Genomic DNA, 8774 nt, shown 5'->3' on the forward strand with positions numbered 1-8774 from the left:
CTTGTTCTTGTCAAGAAGTCTCTGGTTTTTTGCTATGATCTGTCATCTTCAACCTATGAAACTCCGCAGGTGGCTTGCCGAGCACTACCCACTTCCTGAAATCGAAAATAACAGTTTCAGATAGGATGTCCCTGCATCAGGATTCCTCTGTGAAATCAGAAAGGATGCCTAATGAAAATACGACCGAAAATTGAAAAAGCTTCACCTGAAAGTGATCAACAGCGTAGCCATGCCCTTCGGAAACTACACCCTGATGTAACATTGTTGCTCAGGTACGTCAAGAATTCAATCACTATATTTCTTTTCTCCTGTAGTCACCATAATAAAACATCCTTCCTTGATCTCATCTGAGAGAGTAGTTAGCTCTTAAGCTGACTGTTTCAAGTGTTTACATTTTTTTTTTGTTCGTGTGAGTGTGTTCCCTTGCACCTTCATTTCATATCAAATTTCCGAGTAGTTTTTTTTTCACATGTGTTACGAACTCTTTCTCTATATTAATTTCCCGCAATAAATTAATTAAGTTTTAAACCATCCTATTTTTCAATAGAACCACCCGTGCGCTATAATACAGTGAAAGAAACCAATTAAGCTGATAGCAAATCCTAATTACAGTTTTTGGAGAATTATATATATATACACACCTTAATTTGTTAAGTTTTTGAAATCATTGAAAGTTGATATAAAATCATTGTAAACATCGAGATTGAGACAACTTTTTATCATAAAAAACAAGTTTTAATAATTAGATATCATTATCCGAATTCACCAGCCCTTTATCCCTCTTGCAGATGACGTGTTGATTTTCTCCCATTTGACATTGAAGGAATCTTGTGAAAAATCTCCCGGACGGGCCTCTCCTGCAGGGCACGATATGAGCCAAAATGCTGTATATTTATTCTTCATTTTTCAAGATCTCCTCTGAGAAATAATTGGCCCCCTTTTAAGACCAAAACACAACCATTGGTTGTTGTTGCGATCGAGAATCCATTTTTTGCCGCGTTTTAATATTTTCTTTTCGTGGTTGACCCACGTTTAATTACCCACATCTAAATATGAACCTTGCTACTACATATATGTCCTTTTTTTGTGCTAAATATGGAACTGCTACTTACAATATAGTCCTTTGTTTGAAGTTTTTTTTTTGCAATTCAAATCAAGATCCTCTTTTTCTACCTTCTTCTTTTTTCGATGTACATGTACAACAAGGGCAAAAATCTCAGGGCAATTAACTATCTTAGAGGGTAAGTATAGTGTTTTTTTTTATTTATAAAATATATTAAAATAATATTTTTTTTAATTTTTTAAAAAATATTATTTTTGATAAAATTACATTAAATAATCTAAAAACACATAAAAAAAAATATTAAATTTTAAATAAAAAAAATAAAAAAAATTTAAAATTTATTTAAAAACGTTTTTTGAAATGCACAAACAAACAGGATTGTCATGTTCTAGACCTCATGCCGATTTGTTGTAATGTATATTTAGATTTGTTAATAAAATTATAGATTAATACTCTACATATTAATAAGATGTTCTAGAGAAAGTGATGTTTTTTTTATTCCATTAAATTTTAATAAATTTGTAGGAAAAATTAAAATTGTTAAATTCAAATTAAAATGGATAATTTTATCCTCGAGAATGTTAAGCTATTTAAACCATGCACATTACACTGCCTGAAACAAATTTACGTTCCAAAACACGAAACAAAAGGACGTCTTTGAACATCTGGCTATCCGGCTTCCTTTCCAAATCTTTTGAAAAAAGATCTGGTCATTGCTCACAGTCACCGGAGACAGCCTCAAGGTAAAGGCACCGAAAAGGAAAAGCATCATAAAGAAAAGAGTGGAGTCTCATTCATTCTATGTATGGTGAATGACAACTTATAATCACTTTATCCGTCAAAAGCCTTTTTCTTTTTCTGTTTCTTCTTATTTTGTTGCCCATGTTTCGTGAGCATTGAAATGCAAAATAAACACATAAAAATGACGGGAAAAAAGAAGCATGTAAATCTGAATCCAAACCTTATTTTTAGATACAGCCTTTTCATCCCTGTCCGAGTATTCAACCAGGCAAAACTTTCGCTGCCATGCATGCTGCCAGCTCCTGTGTGCCATCTCACATTAATATGATTTGATGACAAGTGTCAACAGGATGTGCACCCCGTCTGCCCATTCGTCCAGATCCATCATAGACCGCAACATCCGCTTTCCGATGTCGATGAGACCCTGAAAAAACATAAAAGCCGGAGTCTTCTCTCAACAAGAATCAGTTTTTTCAGACAATCATTTTACCCTGGACTGAAAAACTAAGAAGTATAGCATCTAAGTGTCATGGTACTCAATCATTCGGAAGAAATTTATTCTGACATAACGTAGTAAAAAGAACTTTCTATGAAGTAATGCCAAAAGTATCAGTTATACTTGGAAGAGAAGAATAAAACCAGAACAAGAACACAAGCAGATTTACAACCAGTCCCGCACATGAAGCAAAACAACAGGGCTTTCCAGAGAGATTGCCTGTAAAAAAATATGTGTTTGTCAACCACTACAGGCTGAAGCAATAACCAAAGTATATAATTCTAGTGAAGCCAAATAATTGAAAAAGATGAATGACAGCAGCCAAAGCTCAAATCCAAGGTGACAACTAAAATATGTTATTTCTTCATCACATCCAAATTATTATGGGCAAAAATCATTATTAACAAAAACAATTATGTTTTCTTTTCTTTGATCATGTTTTTTCCTAAAACCTACAAGAACCATTCATTTCTCGCAGAAAAAGAGGATATAACAAAAAAAAGAAGCATGCATGAGACCAAACATACCCCAATTCAAACAAATTTCTGAGATATGGATTCCATCTAAATGTTATGCAAAGCAATGCAAACATTTATGGTTATGGTTTTGGAATTGATGCTTTTAGGCATGCACCGAGAAATATAAACCTGGACAGATCAAGGTTCTTACCTTCTTGATCAAACCGTTTTTTTAAGCTCATCTGCTGGTAAGAGTGTCTGCGAAGCATCTAACATCTGCCAGAAAAACAAACACACTAGTGAAGAAAAGGGGGAAAAAATAGAGAACCACCTATGGAGCTTCAAAAATAATCAATTAGATTATCAGCACTGGAAAGTCAATCTTAAACCTGTGGAAATGGAATGCACTTGCTGCCAGGCACATGCCCACTTTTTATTCCCTTTCGAGTTCTGGCGCAAGTACCATCAAACCTGCAAGAAGAGCATATATCCTTGATCGCATTAATGTCTTAAATACACAGTCCTCGATCACATTGATAAGAAGAGTTGAATATAACTTGATGTTTTGGGTAGAAGTAGAGAACATAAACTTGGTCAAATTTAGTTAGATGATGATTCGAATAAAGTTAGCAGATTCAATGGAAGGGGGCATCTGAGTAGGTGAGACTTATAAAGAGAATGATGGTTTTGATGGCTGTTTGACTACATAAACTGATATGAATCACCAGATACAATTATATAACAGAGCTTATTGTGTAAGAAAATTGATATCCTGCTAACTAACAAGATGGCACTTAGAATCCTGCTCGAAACCTTATCATACACTTTCGTGTTAATTAATTAAAAAACTAATGATTTTTTGCTTTCTATACTATCCACCAATCTGTTAACTAAGAAAATAGCTAACCTCAAATACATTCATTCAATATCACACAAAGGGAAGTCATATAACACTACAAAGACTAAGCATAATTATCCTACTAAGATGACATTGCAATCCCATTACATCATTAATACAATTAAAGCACATCCCTATGATTACCTGCCCTTTGAACGTGCATCTATGTGTTTGATGAGTCTTGTCTTCAATATTTTGTTTAACCTGAAAAAAACGCCCAGAGAAAGAATATAGTGCAGATTAAACCATATAACATGTGATATAAGAGAAGCAGATAACCTGTTTTGAGGATCGCTGACATGGTAGACAATTACTGAAACTAAAAGCATATCAAGAGTCAAATCAAACAAGACACGCAGCTTAAATATGAACATATTTGTCAACCTTTTACTTGAAGGAATGGAAGAATGCATGTCAAAACTTATCCAAGGGAACCCCATTATGATATTCCTGATGTCAAGCTAATACATGTCTATATTACTGCAAACAAATGGCAACTACATGTTAGCACATAATTCATTGTTTGATTCCTAAATATGCATAAACCAAGCAAATCCTATATAAGCCACAACAAATTCATGAGCAATGCCTCAGGTGATCATGTTACCAGTATATGGTCAGAATGGTTCATAGTGCATTAAATCAATTTTGTCCACAAGCCATGCATGAAATAAGTTTTATCCAAGGCATTCTCAGATGTGCCTACAAAACTAAAACAAATAGTAATCACTCTAAGACTTTGTTCAGCACTCAAGTGTAGATGCTAAGTCAAATTATCAATGCCATAGCTACGTGATTATAGCCAACCATTTACATAAAATGCACACTCATTGCATATAAGGCCCACCCACAGGGGATTAAAAGAATGTAGTTTAGTCATTGGAATGCACTATTGTCAAGAGGCATTGAGGCGCTAGCCTAGGCTCTCCTGGTGAGGTACGGCCAAAGCACCTTTATTAGTCTCAAGCGATGAATTTCAATGACGCGCTACCTAGGCAAGCACCTCGTGAGAGGGCGCCAAGCTTTAAAGCAAGCGCCTGATTGAAATACTTCTTCTTATGTTGGATTTTTTTTTAAACTGTTTTATGTTTTGACCTATTTGTCCATTTTTCAATTTACCAAATGAAACAACTTGGTATTTTTGTAAAAAGCAAACATTAGAGTAAAAAAAAGAGTAAAAAAATCATTAAAGTGGGAGACATACATTCAAGGAAGGACACTTGAGGAAAAACAGCAGCCATACTTCGCGTTGAACAGAGTCAGAGAACAACAACAACAACAAACACAAGTGCATAACAGGAAAGCATTGATGAAGATGTTTTTGAAGATTAATGAATAATGATGATGATATTTAAGTTTAATTTTTAATTTATTTGGCTACTTACTACTTTAAATTATCTTATTTGTTTAAGAGTGAAAAAATATATCTTTATGTGACTGTTATGGTATTTCATATTTTCTTTTGATTTTCTAATGATCTAATCTTAATTGGAAAGATATATATTTTAGATTTATAAACATAATATAATATAATATAATATAATATAATATTACAGATAGTTTTTTTTAATCTATAGCATATCGTCTTGGTTCATTCAAGTGAGCGCCTAGCACCTCAGGCATTTTACAGAATCGGTGCCTCTTAGCACGTATCACCTTTGACAACACTGCTGGAATGCAACAGCTGAAAAGAGCAACCAACCTGCTCAAGTGTCCAGACAAGACATGGCTGAAACTTTGCTTGAAATGTGATTGGTCCTACCTGCCATATAAACAACAAGATTTGGAACTGGTTGTAACATGATTGAAAATTAGAAGATAGCATATATACTATCAATTCTAAATTACAAGTTGACTACAAAGGGCATAGCAAGCATATACAGTCACGAATGCTGACACATTTATCTCTATTCATGTTTGTTCGTTACAGAATATCTCAATAATCCCAGTTTTCTGACTAAGAAAAGCCAAAATAAAGGGATGTCTAAGCTATGCAGCAATTTGAATATACCTTGTTCACTGAAGGTTTTTAGCACAATATTATTTATTACAAAGATAATTCATATGAACACATGGATATAAATGAGGAATGAACTTACTGTCTGGCCCTGATATACTTTCTCTATTGCCTCACTAGCAGCACTAGCTTTCAAAATAGCATCACTAGAAGCACTAGATTCAACATCATACCCTGAAGCACGCCATCTTGGAAGACCTCCATCTAACACCCAGACTTTACTATGCCCAAAGACTAGAAACATCCTTCTCATTTTAACAAAGTATGTAAGAACAAACAAATAACCATAAGCATAGATTCCACTAAAGAGCATATTATCAGTCCCACAACTTACCACCAAACACGAGCAGCACTAAAGATCCCCTTCCCATCATAAACAACTATTCCATCTTTATTCTCAATACCGAGAGCAGAAGCTGCAGCTGCAAAAGCTTCCTCCGATGGCAACATGTGTGGCAACTGATACAAGTCATTGTCCTTACATTATAAGAAAAGGGATAAAATAGACAATTAAAATAATAAACCGTGGGATATCATAGAATCCTTCAGTTGTAAAGTGGTTGATTCCAGTTACTTCCAGTATGATGGTCTATAAAGTGAGTAGTTCTTGTATATGGACATAATACAATGCATTTGTAAAGATGATTCCCAAAGAAAATGGGTAAAAGAAGAAAAGAAAAAAAGGCACTAGCAATTTTAGGTTCAAAACTATAAATATCTGTAACAAATAATACAGGGAAAGAATCTTACATTTGTAGTTAGATCTACTATTCCATCTACATCGAAAAAAAGGGCACCAGGAATGTGAGCAACCTGTGTGAGCAGAAAATTTTAGAAGACCATGGTGAATCACAAATTAAGGAGAATAATTTAGAAACAATATTACTATGATAAAGGCTGAAAGAAGATTACAAGTGCATTTTCAGCGCAACATCAAAAATATTGTTAAGAAATTTTAATCTAAAATTAACTATCCAAGATTGTCAATGAAAAAGTCAAATCAAAACAAATTTAAAACTAAATCATATTCATCACACCTGATATTCTTGAGTTGGATTCCTCTGCTCATCAGGCATGTACCAGGATGCATCCAACACCTGCGGATAGCAGTGTATGACAGAATGATGAGGGCCTTGTTTAGGATGTAAAATATCAAATTAAACCAGGTTCATATGAATTGGACAACCATAAAAACATTCCATAACGAAACCATAGACTGATAAGTGTATCAATTTGCAATATTGCATAACCAGATGAAAGGTGCGTTTTCTTTTGACAAGTACGTAAATTTATTGATCCAGGCATCCAAGGAGTAATTCCTATCTACAAAAACTTAAGAACAATGAAGTAAGCTCATACAGTGCTTTTATTCTTCTTCGGAAAATAGCAGCAACAACTGTTTGCTGATTTTGCAAAACTGTGGAGTTTTAACCATAAGATCTCAAAAAGAGAAGACAACGGACTATTTTTTGGCACTCCTTCCACAAAACAAATAATATTACCAATGGCATAAAATACAAGTCCGCACATGTTTTTGGCTGAATGAAGGCTCTTACATAAGGAAGAGCAATTGAAATGAGAAAATAATTCTTCTGTTGAAATGGAAATACATGGCCTGCTTCTTGAAAGTTTGATCAGAAGCCATTCTATAAAAAGGAAAAAGCAGGTACCTTCAGGTTAGGCTCCCTAAGGTTCGCATGGAGCCAGTCAACAGAAACAACAGGTTCATTCATAGATAAGGATTGTGTCGGGAAATTAGGTCTTGTCCCAACTACTGATGAAGCCATAACACGAGAAATCCACTGAGATGTCTGGTATGATGTATGAAAGGGGTCAGCTCTTGGATGAAATAATCTACCCTGAAAGTAAAGTGAAACAAAAGAAACACAAATCAAAGCTGAGACAACATGTTCGGAGTAATGAGCAACAAAGCAAATACAAGAAACAAAATATATCAAGCTAAATACTTTTACTAAGAGCACAAACAATTACATAACAGAAAACACCTAATTGGAAAAGAATCCCATGACAATAACGGAGTTCAATTCTTTTCAGAACAGCAGAGTTCATCAATTCATTTAAACCTTTACAAAGCAGACAAATTGTCGAAAAAATACGGTGTTTAGAAAACTAAAAGAATTATACAACTATAGTTGATGACAGTGCTTGAAATTTAGCACACTTTAAACTTAAAATCAATTCATCTATTCAAGAACATAGATTGAAGTTTTCTCAACTTGATTCACCAATAAAAATCAACACAAGTAATTCAAACTAATTATCACAATAAAGTCACAAACTTTGTCCAAACCAAATATAAACTGCTGACATACGGTTCAGAAAGCCTACTTCTCATCATTAAATTGAGGCCCCATTAGCTAGAGTCCATCAACAATTCAAACACAAGACCTTCAAGTCAAAAGCAGAAAAAAGGAAAGAAGAAGGAGGAGAGGAGGAGGAGGAGGAGGAGCAGACACCCAGATAAACAATCAAAGAATTAAGCAAAACTCAGATGCATAAGCAACAGATGATCACTTACAGTGAAGAGAGAAGTAAAGATTTGTGGGGTTATGTGGGAAATATAGAGACAGAGGAGCGAATCAAACGATGACCCAATAGACTCTTTGTGACAATAGTTGATGCCATTTACATAACGTTTCTAACCGCCGTTGATTTATTTAAAAATATATTAAAAAATATATTTTTTTCTATTTATTTTTAAGGTTAACATTCTAAAATAATATAAAAAACTAAAAAAAATAATTGAAAATAAAAATTTTTCATTTAAAAAAAAATACAATTTCATTTAAAAACAAACACTATCTTATTCAAAATAATATATTTGAAGCTCCTTCCATGGGTTATCAGATTTATAAAGATAATAAAGTTAAAAATAGAATATGTTTCACTTTTATTTTTTTATATAAAAAATATTAAGTATAGATTAAAACAAATATTTATATATCTAATTAAGTAAATCAATAATTATTATATGTGTCAATAACTATATAAATAAAGTCATTAACGATAATTAAATACATATCTAAAAAGATGGATAAATAGATATATATCAAGATATTTAATCTCACAATACAGGTTAT

General features: G+C 33.4%; 1 pseudogene; it reads right to left on the reverse strand.

Moving 5' to 3' along the window:
• Nucleotides 1-3796: 3796 nt before the first annotated feature.
• On the reverse strand, nt 3797-8319 carry LOC118049484 (thiosulfate/3-mercaptopyruvate sulfurtransferase 1, mitochondrial-like; annotated as a pseudogene).
• Nucleotides 8320-8774: the final 455 nt, after the last annotated feature.

This window comes from Populus alba, chromosome 5 (genome assembly GCF_005239225.2).
Source record: "Populus alba chromosome 5, ASM523922v2, whole genome shotgun sequence".
NCBI classification, from domain to species: Eukaryota; Viridiplantae; Streptophyta; class Magnoliopsida; order Malpighiales; family Salicaceae; genus Populus; species Populus alba.